We start from the raw sequence: 16,003 nt of genomic DNA, 5'->3' as shown, positions 1-16,003 counted from the left end.
TGGACCACTCTTCCTTTGCAAACAGCTCCAGGTCTCTCTTATTGGAAGGACACCTTTTCCCAACAGCAATTTTAAGATCTCTCCACAGGTGTTCAATGGGATTTAGATCTGGGCTCATTGCTGGCCACTTCAGAACTCTCCAGCGCTTCTTTGCCATCCATTTCTGAGTGCTTTTTGACGTATGTTTGGGGTCATTGTCCTGCTGGAAGACCCAGGATCTTGGACGCAAACCCAGCTTTCTGACACTGGGCCCTACAGTGCGACCCAAAATCCTTTGGTAATCCTCAGATTTCATGATGCCTTGCACACAGTCAAGGCACCCAGTGCCAGAGGCAGCAAAACAACCCCAAAACATCATTGAACCTCCACCATATTTTACCGTAGGTACTGTGTTTTGTTCTTTGTAGGCCTCATTCCGTTTTCGGTAAACAGTAGAATGATGTGCTTTACCGAAAAGCTCTATCTTGGTCTCATCTGTCCACAAGACGTTTTCCCAGAAGGCTTTTGGCTTACTCAAGTACATTTTGGCAAACTGTAGTCTTGCTTTTTTATGTCTCTGTGTCAGCAGTGGGGTCCTCCTGGGTCTCCTGCCATAGCGTTTCATTTCATTTAAATGTCGACGGATAGTTCGCGCTGACACTGATGCTCCCTGAGCCTGCAGGACAGCTTGAATGTCTTTGGAACATGTTTGGGGCTGCTTATCCACCATCCGGACTATTCTGCGTTGCAATCTTTCATCAATTTTCCTCATCCGTCCACGACCAGGGAGATTAGCTACAGTGCCATGGGTTGCAAACTTCTTGATAATGTTGCGCACTGTGGACAAAGGCAAATCTAGTTCTCTGGAGATGGACTTGTAACCTTGAGATTGTTGATATTTTGCCACAATTTTGGTTCTCAGGTCCTCAGACAGTTCTCGTCTCCTCTTTCTGTTGTCCATGCTTAGTGTGGCACAGACAGACACACAATGCAAAGGTTAAGTGAACGTCTCTCCTTTTTATCTGCTTTCAGGTGTGATTTCTATATTGCCCACACCTGTTACTTGCCCCAGGTGAGTTTACAGGAGCATCACATGCTTGTAACATTCTTATTTATCCGCAGTTGTGAAAGGGTGCCAATACTTTTGTCCAGCCCATTTTTGGAGGTTTGTGTGACATTATGTCGAATTTGCTTTCTTTCCTCCCTTTTTTTGTTTTGTCCCAATACACACAAAGGGAATAAACATGTGTATAGCAAAACATGTGTTAATGCAATACGTTTCGTGAGAAATACATGATTTCCTGGAGAAATATCAAGGGTGCCAACAATTTCGGCCATGACTGTATATAAATAGGTAATGTGACTCCAATAACAACTGAAAATAATACATTACAATAGAAAATACCATAAAAATCTGCGTATATTACATTATACAAATATCTTTTTTTTTCAGCTGACAAATCCCAGAAACCAAATAGAACTCCACTGCATATAAAGTTGTATGCCTCCTGTCCTTGCCATGCCTTCTCCTGCAAAATATATACATTATGACAGTTTATCATCATCTTTGCAATTAGAGAGAATGTGATGTGTGAAATGGTTTGATAAGAGCATACGCAGATTTAATGTAAAAAAGATGAAGTCAATCTAAAATGTCATGATATGCCCATAAAGACTAAATTACTGCCACAACGATGCACATCAAATTCCAACATCCCTCAAGCACATGAAGAGTTTATCATTATCAGCAGCAGTAATGTAATTTTAACATGGGCATATCTATTTATGTGGGCCATGAACCCATCAATTTTCCTGCTTTACATGACAAATACACTTGGCGCCTAAAGATCAGCAGAGATATTAGAAAAGGTTCATGCTAGAAAATCACCAGTAAATATATTTTTACATTTATTATTAAATGAATGTATGGTGTGTGATTGTTTTTTTTCGTTTGTTTTTTTTACTGGGCAAAGTATGGTAAGAGATCATTGATAATTTAACCTTTTTTTATCCATTGCTTTTACAGGGATGCTATCATTCAGTCATGTCATTGTTGATTGCAGTTGATCTGATTTTTTGTTGTGATTTATCATTTCTTTTTACTATGCAATCAGAAAGGGCTTTTTCCCTAGCTAAAGATAATTCGCCCATGCTTATTAAGATTTTTTTTTTGCCTTCCTCTGGATTAACAGTAGGTAAAGGTTTCTGTATATGGAGGGTTTCAGTGTATTTATTTCTTTATTCATTTATTCTGTTGGTTGAACTCGATGAACTTGTGTAATTTTTCAACCTGATTAACTATGTAACTATGTAGATTTCCCAGTGTGGGAAGCAACTTGGTAGATAGGCAACACCCTACTGGTCTTTGGCCGCACATGGAGGCACACTCAAAGCTGAAAATAAGATCTTTACTTTATCTTTTCAATATCACGGTTTAGATATATTTTTTTTAAAAATATCTAAATGTGTGGCGACAATAACCTAATTAAGGCTCGGTTCACACTACTGTGACCTGAAAGTCATGTGACTTATTGTATGACTTTGCCAGGTGACTTCCTGGCAATTTGCTGGCGACTTGATGCGACTTGAGTATGACTTAGATGCAACTTGATGCACGACTTTCATGCCATGCAATTTTGCCTGGGTAATCTTCCTGTAATGTCGGATCCAAATCACAATTAAGATGAGGATGCAATTTGGAGGCAACTTCCATTAAATTCTATGGGCACAAGTTGGATAGAAGTCACCTTGAAGTAGTACAGGAACCTTTTCTAAAGTCGAAACGACTTGAGTAGAGCTAATAAGACAGCTCTCATTGACTAACATGGGATTTCACATGTCATGCGATTTGGGGTCTCACAAGTTGGATCTTAAGTCGCGGTAGTGTGAACCGAGCCTGATTAACACCAGAAAAACTATAATATTATTATCATCAAACATATATTATTCAATACGTCAATCTAATATATGATGCAGAAACCTAGTCAAAATAAAATTAAGACCATTTAATATTATATTAAAGTGTATGAAACCCTAACAATGAACTTCTCTCATTTGGTTCCCTTTATTGTGTTAAATATACGACTGCGTTTGTTATATCTGGATGGTTAAAAACACCTGGTAAATTTTTCTTAAAACTTTAGAGCTGATAATTTCCTGGGCTCTCTGCCTTTGCTCACTGTTATCAGTTACATTGTTCTAAGTTATCTCTGAGGACTACAACACCGATTCCCTCTGGCTTTAGTTACCTAGCCCCAATTAAAGTGTATCCAAATACAAAACTTTTTTTTTTTTATTTTGGTTAGAGTAGTAAATGGGTATGACAACTGCCAGGTATTTTCTTTTCTTTACTGCATCCCATGAGATATTTCCCATCACTTCCTGTTCTAATACGACAACAGGAAAAAAGAGGAGATCTCTCCAAAGCAAGCATATATCCCCTCTTAGACTGTTGTCACCAGAAAAAGTTTTCCTAGTTGAAGCCTGTTCTTGTAACAACTCAAAAACTTTGGATTTCCAACCATTTTCTGTACCAATAACAATGCTCACCAGGACCTGTAGAGATGGTTAATCTTCTCAACAGGAAAACAGACAGCAATAACTAAAGCTAAAAAAAAGTTGTGCCTTTTGCATAAACTTTAAATAATATAAAAAAACTTGGCTATCACACTGGCAGGGAAATATTATACACTACAGGCACTGTACCCACTCTGTTTGAACCTTGCTTGTAATTTGAGGAAGGCCTTCAATTATGATCACATTATAGCACTCTGTTTAAAAAGTAATATCCAAATAATATCCTATTATAACCTAAAAGAAGCCTTACATTTGAGAAATATAGGGACTGCTACAGCTGATCTCACGAAAATACTCTTTGGCTAGCTGTTATAATGGTCCAGTACTTTATGAGTTGGCAGCCAGAAAGAGTAGGCAGGTCAGGAAAGTCAGAGACAAGTCAAGAAGACCTTATCTATATTTTATGTTCTGGGTCAGTTATGCAAGGTATTGAAGCAAGAAGATATCCCATGTCCCAACCTGAACTGTTTTTGCAATGGCCTTTCTTGTAAATATTTATTTTTTAACATTTTACCTAAATCATGCTACATCTGGCATTTTCCAACCTTTTTAGCCGATAGAACAAAAGCACGAAAGTTGTTATTTTTTATGATGTTATTAGTGCATCTGTTTATCATATCTATATTTTCAGTAAAAAATAACAAAATAAAAGACAAGACACTGAAACAAACTACCATACCCCAAATTGTCCACAGGCAACACTTTAAAGCTTTCACGGGTCATCAACCTAGAATTAACCAAAATTTATGGCCCTAGAATTATTCTTCTTGGGTATGCATGGAAAGATCCAATAAATGCTGTGCATACGTTTATGTACATGTGTGTGTTGAGTGTGATAAGTGCATATGCAAAGCCCCCTATGTGCTAGCATTTTTGGGTGACAATTACTCTTTATGGAGACATAAGGGGTATTTTTCGGAACTTAAATGCCTCACCTGTAGGCAATACTGATTGAGTGAGGACACAGCATCCTTGATCCACTACTTTACCCAGCTGTCAAAGAACCACATCCAGGTTCTTACTTCACATAAAATATGTTGAGCCTGGGGAATGAGGATGTAGGTTCTGCATGGGTCCATAAAAAAGGATTATAGGGACTGGGTGGCTGTATAGCCACTGGATACTTCCAAACATATATCCAGCAGTCTGCTATTGGCATAAGTAAACAAACGTATGGCTGCTATTGTGGTAATAAGTTTAGTTTACATGCCACAACTTCCACCAGTGTAGTTACATCAGTGGCAGAAAAAGAGTTAAGGGTAAATGCACATATAGGGGTCTATTTACAAATATTCTCACTGAAAACTCTTGGAATGTTCACATAGGATTTGTGCATTTTCCCATTACAAATGACAAATGTTTGGATATTAGGTGAAAGTTGTTGACTCTTGTGTGGAAAAAAAATATAAATGGACTATTTAGTGTATTATATTTATATGAAAAAAATGTGGTGCGTTATCTCATCATAAATAGAACCATAAGCTTTAGAAACACAAAGTGACAGTCCAAGAAAATGTTTTTTCCAATAAAAAAAGGCCAATCCAGTATATATAGGTAAAATGAATATCTCCTAAACATGCACTGTTTAGGAGATATTTGCTCTTTTTTTAAGCTGGCGCAAGCGCTCTGAAGGAATGGCATGCCCGTGCTCCATGGCCTGGGACTCCTATGCGAATGGGCGGGAGTGACATCATCAGGCCTGGCCTGTAAGACGTCAAACCGGGAAGGAAGTCCTGGTGAAGATGGAAGCTTCTGCAGAGGTGACAGCATGCCTCTGGAGGGATTTGTTTTAAGGTAAGGTTTACATAATGTCCTAGTATGCAATGCATACTAGCACATTATAACATTACCTTGCAGGGGACTTTTTTTTTCTTCTTTCCTCAGTTTATTACCACTTTAATGTTCTAGTGACAATGATCACAAGACTAATAAATAGGGTGACTTTTTTTATAGGGGAAACAGACATCAAGAAAGACCTGACAGGGGTTTTAATACTCCCAACATTCTTTTTAAAATGAACAAAAAAGTTTTATGTTTTGAACCTCACCCTAAAACCTAACCCTTATCTGTATCCTACAATTTTAATTCAAAACCTAATTGAAGTTTATGTAAGTACTTTATAGTCCCGTACCCCCTCGTGTTATGATTATCATGTCTCCTAAAGCATGTCCCCAGACTCTGACTGTCTCTGGCTGCATTCTGCACTCTCTGACCATCTCCTATAGCAGTGATGGTGAACCTTTTAGAGACTGAGTGCCCAAACTGCAACCCAAAACCCACTTTTTTATCGCAAAGTGCCAACACTGCAATTAAATCTAAATACTGAGGTTTTAGTTTAGAAAAAAACAACCCATACATTAACATCTTCTGTTTTAAAAGAAAAACGAATAACAGAGCTTCCACTGACCACCTGCACAAGGGGGCAAAGATCCACTGACCACTAGCACAAGAGGGCAAAGTGCCACTGACCACCAGCACAAGGGGGCAATGTTCCACTGACCACCAGCACAAGGGGACGATGTTCCACTGACCACCAGCACAATGGGCAAAGTTCCACTGACTACCAGCACAAGGGGCCAAAGTTCCACTGATCACCAGCACAAGAGGCCAAAGTTCCACTGACCACCAGCACAAGGGGGCAAAGTTCCACTGACCACCAGCACAAGGGACAAAGTTTCACTGACCACTAGCACTAGCTAAATCTTGCGTTAATAAAAATGAATGTGTTAAAACTCAAAGCCAGTCCAATATATATATCCTTGGCAGCGCACTGACCGGCCATGCGAAAGTTCGGATGAGTGGCGCTCATGATGTCATCGCCTGGCGTTGTAACTTCTTTCAGAGCATGCACATGGCCCCTATGTGCACTGTTATCCTTTGCTGGGGCGACTTGGCTCACGTGCCGACAGAGGGCTCCGCGTGCATACTGTGGCACGCAGGTTCGCCATCACTGTCCTATAGCATGCCATTCGTCTTTGACCATCTCCTGTTGCATATCTTCAGTCCCTTACAGTGTTTTGTAGCATTACGTTCACTGAATATTATTTGTGATATCAGAGGTTGATCTTACGATTAAGAATGTAGACCACCACTGCACTAAGCCAACTCAACTCCTAAATGAAGCCTCAACACTAAACTAGTTCTTTTTCTCTATACTCATCTTATGGTATGAGCAGCCATGGCAAAATCCAACACAGCATTGTGATGAAATAAATCAACCTCAAGGTGTTAACACCCAGAATTCCTGATTCCTTTTTACATTATTTCTTTTGTAGTTGATTTATTTAGCAAGGATGCTATTGTCTGACATAATCTTATCAAAGTTAAATAAAAGACCTATGATAAAACAATATTTTTTCTTGTTGCAGATCATGTTAAGCAATATTAAAACATAAATGATGCTTGAATTTTTTGTTCAGGGTATTTAGTCAATCAATAGGCAAAGTAGTAACCAGAAATATGTATTTCCTTATTATTTAGCCCATGTTAAGGCCTGATATAAAAAAAAACACAAGCAACTACAATGTGATAAATAGCACAAACCTTCTGCATTTTACAACTTCTTGCCCACAATCTCATTACATTTTTAGTAATACTGAAGCAATCCCTGTCGTCAAACTCAAGAATATTTTCCAATGCATGTGACAGATGCCCTATGCCAATCTGTAATCACAAAACTGCGCTGGCTCTGTAGAAGGGGAACAATCAACAACAATTATTAATACAGGGAAGTAGAAATTTTCTGTTCATCTGTGTGGGCGTCCCTGCTGCCTAGAGATTTTTAATTTCCTGATACGAAGGATTTCCCTTGCTACAAGGCCTGGCGGAATAACAGATGGTTACATCCAAGCACAGACGGTACACAGAAGGGAAAATACCTTTGTCTTGGAGAATGCCCTTCAGTGCAGGCAAGGAAATGTCAAACAGTGCTGGATTCTCCTGACAAGGGATGCTTCTATTCTGTGATGCTTCTCTGCTTATTCCCTGCAGTATTCTAATCGTGAAAGCATTCGGACGTGAAGCCTTTTTTTAACTTTTTTTTTTTATAGGGCTTGGTAAACAGAGTATAGTCTTTTCAATAAGTTGCCTAGATTTTAAAGGGAAACTACTATAGTCTGGGGTCAATTTATTTTTTTTTAAAGTTGAACACAGGGCATACAACTAAATATACATGTAATTCACATATGGAATAGTTAATTAGCATAATCATTCAGGAGTAACTGTAACTTGCAGGCACAGTTAGGAGCAATAATACAAAAAAGGTTCAGAAAGGCAAAGAATGTGCATACACAGCAGTATACAAAATAGATTATGAAAGATGCATACATATAGACTCTTCATAGCAATGTCTCTGTGGCTCGATCAGGGGAACAACAGAGTGTCTAGTTGAGAAGCATTACTTCAGTAAAACAATTCAGAACATAAACAGCTTCTTATGAAATCCTCAAAAACAGCATCTTTCTCAGTAAAGTCTGGGTAGCTCTGATAAAGCAGGTCAACAGTTGGAAGGATCCAAGGCTAAAAGACAAAGGGCCACCCAATGGAATATTCTGGTAGCAATGGGGAAGGGTTCTTCATAGCATCTGGGTCTTTTGGAGAAGCTGTTTTTTTTTTATTTTGGATAAGTATTGGGTTTTAATCCAGATTCCCGCATGCTGGCTCTGAAAGTGGAGGGCAGCTCATTTGGCTGCAGATCACTTGCCAGCTATCTCTGCCTTGTCAAGTGTCATCTCTCTGAGCTGCTTGTGAGGGAAGCTAAAAAACTTATCATTCAAGGAAGTGTCCAGGAACCCAAGGAGTTGTGGCAAATTAAGTTAAAGAGGCCCAGTATCTGCATTTGATCATGGTGAATATATAGGCTATTTGCAAACTGAGGTGCTCATACAGCTGGTGAGGTCCTGAGCTTATCTATATAGCCCGGCTGACCCAGAGCACAAGAACAAGTCGAAGCAGCAACAGGGCTGGTTGGAAATTGCTAAAGAACTCTATTCTAACAAATGGGATTCCTTCACCAAGAAAAAAAGTGAGTATTATCTGGTTTCAGTGTAGCTCATGTTTGCTGTACCTTTTTTTTTTAGATTCCCAAAAAAAGAAACCACACAAGTCCAAGAAATAATGACTTTTTTCTTACCTTAGTTTCTCCTAAAATAAAATAAAACACATTTTTTTTCACATAAGAAACAGTTTTGCAAACTTAATGTGAATTTCACAATCTTACATAGCAGTATTTTTGTCTTGACTTAAGACCTGACTGAAAACACAAACACCCCACACTTTTCTACTACTTCCAGAGGTGTTATTGCTGTCTGTGCCCCAAATAGGGATAATCACTTCTACAGTTGTGACCAAAATTATTCAACCCCCAATGCTGTAAAGGGGTTTAGGGACTATAGTGTACATTTGGAATTGTATTCAGAATCAAATCCTACAAGGACGTTGTAACTACCCAAATGCAACTAAAATGACATCAATTGTTTATGTAATACAGTAGTAAATGGTTCTTATGTGGTTTCTTCATTGCCACAATTATTCAACCCCTTAAAGACTACCACTCTGAAGAACAGAGGTTCATACAGGTGCTTTCCATCAGGTATTGAAAACACCTGTGGATGTCACCGAGCAGCAATCAAGCATAATAAGCACCAATTAGGCAGCTTTAAAATGACTGTGATACTCAGCTCCTTCTAGACATTTACTGGTGTGGTTACAAACATGGTGAAGGCAAGAGAATGGTCCAGGAAGACAAGAGAAGAGGTGATTTCTCTTCACAGGAAGGGCAATGGCTATAAGAAGATTGCAAAGATGTTAAACATACCAAGAGACACCTTAGGAAGCATCATTCGCAAATTCAAGGCAAAGGGCACTGTTGAAACGCTACCTGGTCGTGGCAGAAAGAAGATGCTGACTTCGACTGCTGTGCGCTACCTGAAGCGTAGAGTGGAGAGAAGTCCCCGTGTGACTGCTGAGGAACTGAGAAAAGATTTGTCAGATGTGGGTACAGAAGTTTCAGCCCAGACAATAAGACGCACACTGCGTAATGAAGGCCTCCGTGCCAGAACTCCCAGGCGTACCCCCTTGCTGTCTCCAAAGAATAAGAAGAGTCGACTGCAGTATGCCAAAAGCCATGTGGACAAACCACAAAAGTTGTGGGATAGTGTTCTGTGGACTGATGAAACAAAATTAGAACTGTTTGGGCCCATGGATCAACGCTATGTTTGGAGGAGGAAGAACAAGGCCTATGATGAAAAGAACACCTTGCCTACTGTGAAGCATGGTGGAGGGTCAATCATGCTTTGGGGCTGTTTTGCTTCTGCAGGTACAGGGAAGCTTCAGCGTGTGCAAGGTACCATGAATTCTCTTCAGTACCAGGAGATATTGGATGGAAACGTGATGCAGTCCGTCACACACCTGAGGCTTGGGAGACGTTGGACCTTTCAACAGGACAATGATCCCAAGCATACCTCCAAGTCCACTAGAGCATGGTTGCAGAGGAAAGGCTGGAACATTTTGGAGTGGCCATCGCAGTCACCAGACTTAAATCCGATTGAGAACCTCTGGTGGGACTTAAAGAAAGCAGTTGCAGTGCGCAAGCCTAAGAATGTGACTGAACTGGAGGCCTTTGCCCATGAAGAATGGGCGAAGATACCCGTAGATCGCTGCAAGACACTTGTGTCAAGCTATGCTTCACGTTTAAAAGCTGTTATAACTGTAAAAGGATGCTGTACTAAGTACTAAGATTGAATGTCACTTGGGGGTTGAATAAAACTGATAATGCTGTGAGCACAGAAAAGACATTTGTGGTTATTTCATTATAACTGTTATGTTATATTTGTCTGACCTACAAGTGCCTCTTTAATGTAAATGTAAGCAAGATGACTGAATGATCAAAAGCAATGTCAAACTGGCCAAAACACTCAATTTCAGTGGGGGTTGAATAATTTTGGTCACAACTGTATATTTGACTTGTAGACCATTGTCACAGAGATAGAAAGCCAGGGGCAATCCAAAATTAGAGTAGTCACCAGAGGTGAGGGATTAAACTCCACTGGTTACACCTGTTCATGGACAATCTTCTAAAATGGGAATTCTTTTCACTTAAATTAGAAGATAATGGAGTTTATTTATTTAAACTGGAAAGTGCAAAATCTGATGCAACTCTGCATAGAAACCAATCAGCTTCCAGGTTTTTTTTCTCAAAGTTTAATTGAACAAGCTGAAGTTAGAAGCTTGAATTTGCACTCTCCAGTTTCAGTAAATAAACCCAAATTCCTGCTGCATTTGCATACAAGCAGAAAAAAGTAATGTGAATAATGTTTTAACCCCACTCTTCACATACACTTTATGTTGTTTCCACTATGCACTTGATGACTTTGGAAAAGGACGCACATTACGACAGCAAATTCTTTATAATGCAGCACAGTCCTTAGAAAATGTTTCATTTATTGCATATTGTCATGTAATTTGTTTCTTTTTCACAGCATCCCTTCTCTAGAGGAAACTTATCTGTATTTTATCTTTGTGCTGTAATTTTCCTTGCTCCAGGATATTCATCTGGACCAAAAAATATTTCTGTCAGTCTAATCTGGTGATCATGACAGTAAGATTAAATCACTGAGCAGAGATTAGATTTAAAGACCAGCATCTAAAATAGTATTGTGTACTCAGGGTTTAATATGTCTATACAGGCTGGCTCATTTGGATTAGGTGAAGACAAATATGCATTATAATAAGTATGAAGGACTGTCAGAAACATTGTTTGTAGCTCTAGGCAGCCTGAATTTAATCTTCACGGCATCAGTTATCATTACAAGATACAGCATTTCCCATTTCCAGGATTAAATGTTGCAATTTCTTTTATTAATGGAAGAAGATGTGTCTAAAAGAATTGCTGTATGGCTGCTCTGGGATAAAGTCCTTCAGCACCCAAAGTGAAAAGATGGCAGGTCCTACCCTTTTTGTGTCCCCCTTCTTCTGAAGTGTGCTGCCTGTTCTGCCTACTCCTCAGGCTCAGCCCTCGTGAACAGATTATAATGGAGCAGTAAATGTATCATTATCTCAAGTTATTTGGTGTTTTATTTGCAAGGATTTCTTCAGCAAACCGAAAGGGATCTCTTCTTCAGATTCTATGCAGTAAAAAAATATACACCTTATGTTCACTTGGTCAACCAAGTCCCCAAGGTTATGTATAATGTCAGTCACAGATCACCATGACATCTGAATGGATGAGTGACTTTACTAATTTGAAATTGAAGCTGCACTGCTTATAAAATGTAATTGTAGCCCCTTAGGGGCAGCTGAAACTACCTGGTTCTTTCCCAAACAACACAGAGGCTGCCAGTTGTCCAAGCAATGGTCCATAAACTCTGGCCCCAATAAACAGTCTAGGGGTTATCTTTCTGTAATTTATTGCTTGTAGAACTTGTAGCAGGAGATGGGTTAGGGCATGGGATACTTCTAAATGATTAGCAAAAAGTAGTTAGAGGACATTTTTCTTCTTAGGTAAACATGAAGAAAGAACAGTTTATTCCTCACGACTAAAGTGAGAGCAAGTCTCTTTGGAATCTGGTAACTTTGTGGCAATGCACAACTGCTGGTACCCAGTGCAATCTTTAGAACACTGTACAAATACAGTGATAAATTTAGGGTCTTTACACACAAGTCCCCAGGACAACTGCACACTTTTCAGCTTCCTCTAGACACAATCCAGGGAGTGAAACAGTCCTTTTCAGGATCCCTCTGGGGAAATCCTGCAGTCAGTGCCAGGTCACTTCCAGGTCCCAGCCCTGCACCTACTGAGATCACAAAGAAATGCCACTCAGTCCATAAGCTGCCTCAGTGGCAATAGCTCTCCCCCCCCCCCAAAGCTGGGAACTCTCCTTACTGGGGAAAGACAATCTCTCTAGGGCTCCAGACTATTTATCAGTTTCCCAGCCACCATCTGGGCATGCCTCCCCAGTGATTGCTAGGCCCTGATCAATATTCAGACTGGCTATTTGAATTGTCCCTCCCGAAGTTCCTTCTAGAGACAAGGGGAAGCAAACAAACGTCTAGCCCGTGAAACCCTGAACACACCAGACCAAACAATGTCTGCTTCCTTGAGTATAGAAAGATCCAAAAACTAAATTTACGCAGCAGCCTAACTAGGAAGGCTCTACACCAGGTATTTGGATTGGTTGATTCACTAAAGGCAAATAGGCTGCTCGCTGTGCAAGGGATGTTGTACTTTGCATGAAACCTTCCCCAGAACTTAGTGGAAAGTGGTGAAATTTCACTTAGCAAAGAATACCAAATCATGTGCAAGGAAAAAGGAAACAAATTATTTTTTTCTTGCACATAATTGGATGATGGAAGTTTAGAGTATTTCACCCCATTCACCAGGCATCTGGGGAAAATTTCCATGCAAAGTGCACCTTCCATCTGCAAAATGTCTATATATATTTAGTCCTTAAAAAGTACTGTGACATGCTGCAGCTCACTAAATAATAAACTCCAAATGAAGATTCATTAATTATAAAACAAGTGTGAACTTTTCAGCTTCGAATAACCACATTGTTGAATTGATTTACTAAATGTAAACGCTGAAAAGTGTGTGCTCACTTACCTTGGTAATTAAGGTGCAGCTGTGTACAGTATTGTGTAGTATTAGAGGGAATTTATAGTGCTATAACTAGTTCTCTGGCTAGAATATGATAAATCAATAAATATAATGTGTATACTGTATAAATGTATATCTATAAAAATCCATAAAAAGGTGTACATAATGAAAAGAAAAACAAATGACAGAAAAGGCCAGATGATATGAGAGGAATACAACTACCTATTGTTTTGACCATAGTCTTCAAGATCAGATATGAGAAGTACATTCAATGAAAATCACTGCAAGATCCATTTTGTATGTTTTTCTTTTTTCTGTGATTTTCTCACATTTCAATTAATCTCATTACCTGTACAGTATATTTGCACTTGACTAGTCTGTGTCTTTGACCTGCCCAGTTTTCTCTCCTTTTTTGCTAGCCCCTCTAATCAGGGCTTCATCCTCACCACTGAGTACTAGTATAGAAGCATTTCCTGTCCATTTGTATTACTTTGACTGACTTTAATGTTCATCTCCTGGTAATTGCTGCATTGTGGCTATGTCCTTCAGCGTTTATTTGACTTACTGGCCTTTTATTCCAGACCTGCTTCCCATATTTGTATTTTAACTTGCATCCTGATACCCAAGTTATATCTCCCTATATCTCTATGTTTGCTGTCAGTACCTCAGTCCTCCTTGCGAGCATTCGCTATTTAAACAAACCCTAGGGTTACTGCTCAGGAGTGGTCTTGCAGCCAATCCCTCAAGACTGAGGGGTCCAGTAAAGACCACGTAATGCCAAAGCCTGAACCTCATTCCACCATCTGGCGACACAAACCATATTTGCTTTGTTTGCACTGAACCAGTACCTGCTCTCCAGTTTATACATAATCTGCTTAGATCCAGTCCTTGTGTTGTCTCTGCAGATCCTGGACCTGCATTTCAGTTTACTGAGGTCCTCACGCAGCACTTTGTCTGCAGAGATCCCTAAACTGAACTTTATTTATCATTTTATCTGCATCAGGTATGGACAAAGTCTTCAATGGGCCCCTGTACAGAAAGTTTGTTTTGGCTCACTTCAAGACCTGGTTGTATTGACCAATAAAAATGCACACTGTTTTTTTTATTTTAAGTACTACATTGGCCCCTCTTTAGGAGACAATCCACTTTTATTGATGTCTTACAGTAAAGATTTCAGGGAAAGTAAAATGTTACAACTTACACATGTTGCATAGCATTACAATGGTCTGACTATGTACTGAGAATTAAGAGGGGCTAGCCCTCATGTAGGGTATGGGAAAAATATTAATGTTTTAAGGCATGTGGATTTTTAGTGATAGGCATTTGCTGGGGAGCTTCAATTGTGGCAGTAGGGTCCCAAAACAAATTGTGACATCTTAAGGGCAACTGTATAGCTACAGGGGTAATCATAACGATGCTCAATGAGCTTTCAACTTTGAAGAGATCACTCTGTTAAGGGGAAGAGGTATAATCACATACTAGAGGGCAAAAATAAGGGTTTGTTCTTACTATCAAATTGTGAAAATGCTACAACAATGCATGATTCTTTTCTAAATGAACCCCAGCTCTTTAAGTAAATAACATGGATTTCTATTGTCCTTGCACTTTGAGAAAAACAGCTAAATGCCTAGACATAAGAAATACATTTTTACACCAGCATGCTGAATTGGATGTTAAGAAAAAAAATAACATTAGTACAGCATTTCCAGGATGAACTCAGCAACCATATTACTCTACAGCAGAGCAAGCAAAATGCTCTGAAATGCTTGTTACAACAATTTTAAAGAACGTGACCTACAAAATCTCTCAAAAAACGTCAAAATAATTACAAAACATAATATATTTTTCATGATGCTGTTGTCACAATGGCTACTGAAGGAGCTGCTGAATTTTAATGGGCTCTCCTGCACGCATGAGCATGTATTCAGGAAAAGTACTAAGTTTCTTTTTTTTAACTGTTGTCTTTTAATATGCTTTAACTTTGTATTCAAGGGGAAGATTCTTTACATGTCTGGATCCTGGACCTGGGACACTCATTCTTTCTTTGCCTTTCAAATCTAATATGCTTCTGTCAACAGGCTCCTCCACTTTCAGATCCCCAAAACCTCCAAATGTGACCAACAGTCTACTTGAGCCTTTAAGAATTAAAAAAAAGATAATACATACCCCATAGCAAGTTACAGACAGTGTTTCACAGTTCATATCAGTCTTGCTACAGTAGAGCTTTCAAATGTCTTCACATTCAAATGTGCACACTAGGTTCAATTTTGTTGTTTTGAAGTGAAACAGCATACTGCATACAATTAAATACTCAGCATGTTGCAGGAAGTTTATGTGAAATGAGATATTGGAGAGTAAATTAAGTAGAAAATGTAAAGGTCGCCGTGACAAGCACCTCTTGTGTGTCATCCAAAGGCTCATTATAGGCAGAGTACATAATGAATACTGTGTCACCCACAGTGCCAGCCTGCGTTGCTTCCTGTACCTCAGACAAGTCGAATTGGTCACTTTAACAGACAGAAGAATATCATTATTTACATATTTATGACAGAGGGGATTTGTATTTACACTGCAAAACATTTTGCACAGCTTGTCAAAAAAATACGTGTTCCTTGATACAGATTCCTTCAATGCCAATGACAGTGGCAATCATACAATGACTACAATTCAGACTGACAGGTAATCTTAATATATTTATTACAAAGCTATAAATATATAGTATGTATATTTTTAGATTTGTACAACCTTCTTGTAGATTTTCAAGCTCTCAGCCCCACAAGGAGGTAGTACATTAAGCACAAGAAATAGCACAGAGCTGACAACATATACATATTTTGGTTTTAGTGACTCATG

Source organism: Staurois parvus, unplaced genomic scaffold (assembly GCF_062004578.1).
Source record: "Staurois parvus isolate SC_StPar_1 unplaced genomic scaffold, SC_StPar_1.0 ptg000354l, whole genome shotgun sequence".
NCBI classification, from domain to species: Eukaryota; Metazoa; Chordata; class Amphibia; order Anura; family Ranidae; genus Staurois; species Staurois parvus.
This window is presented reverse-complemented; position numbering follows the sequence as displayed.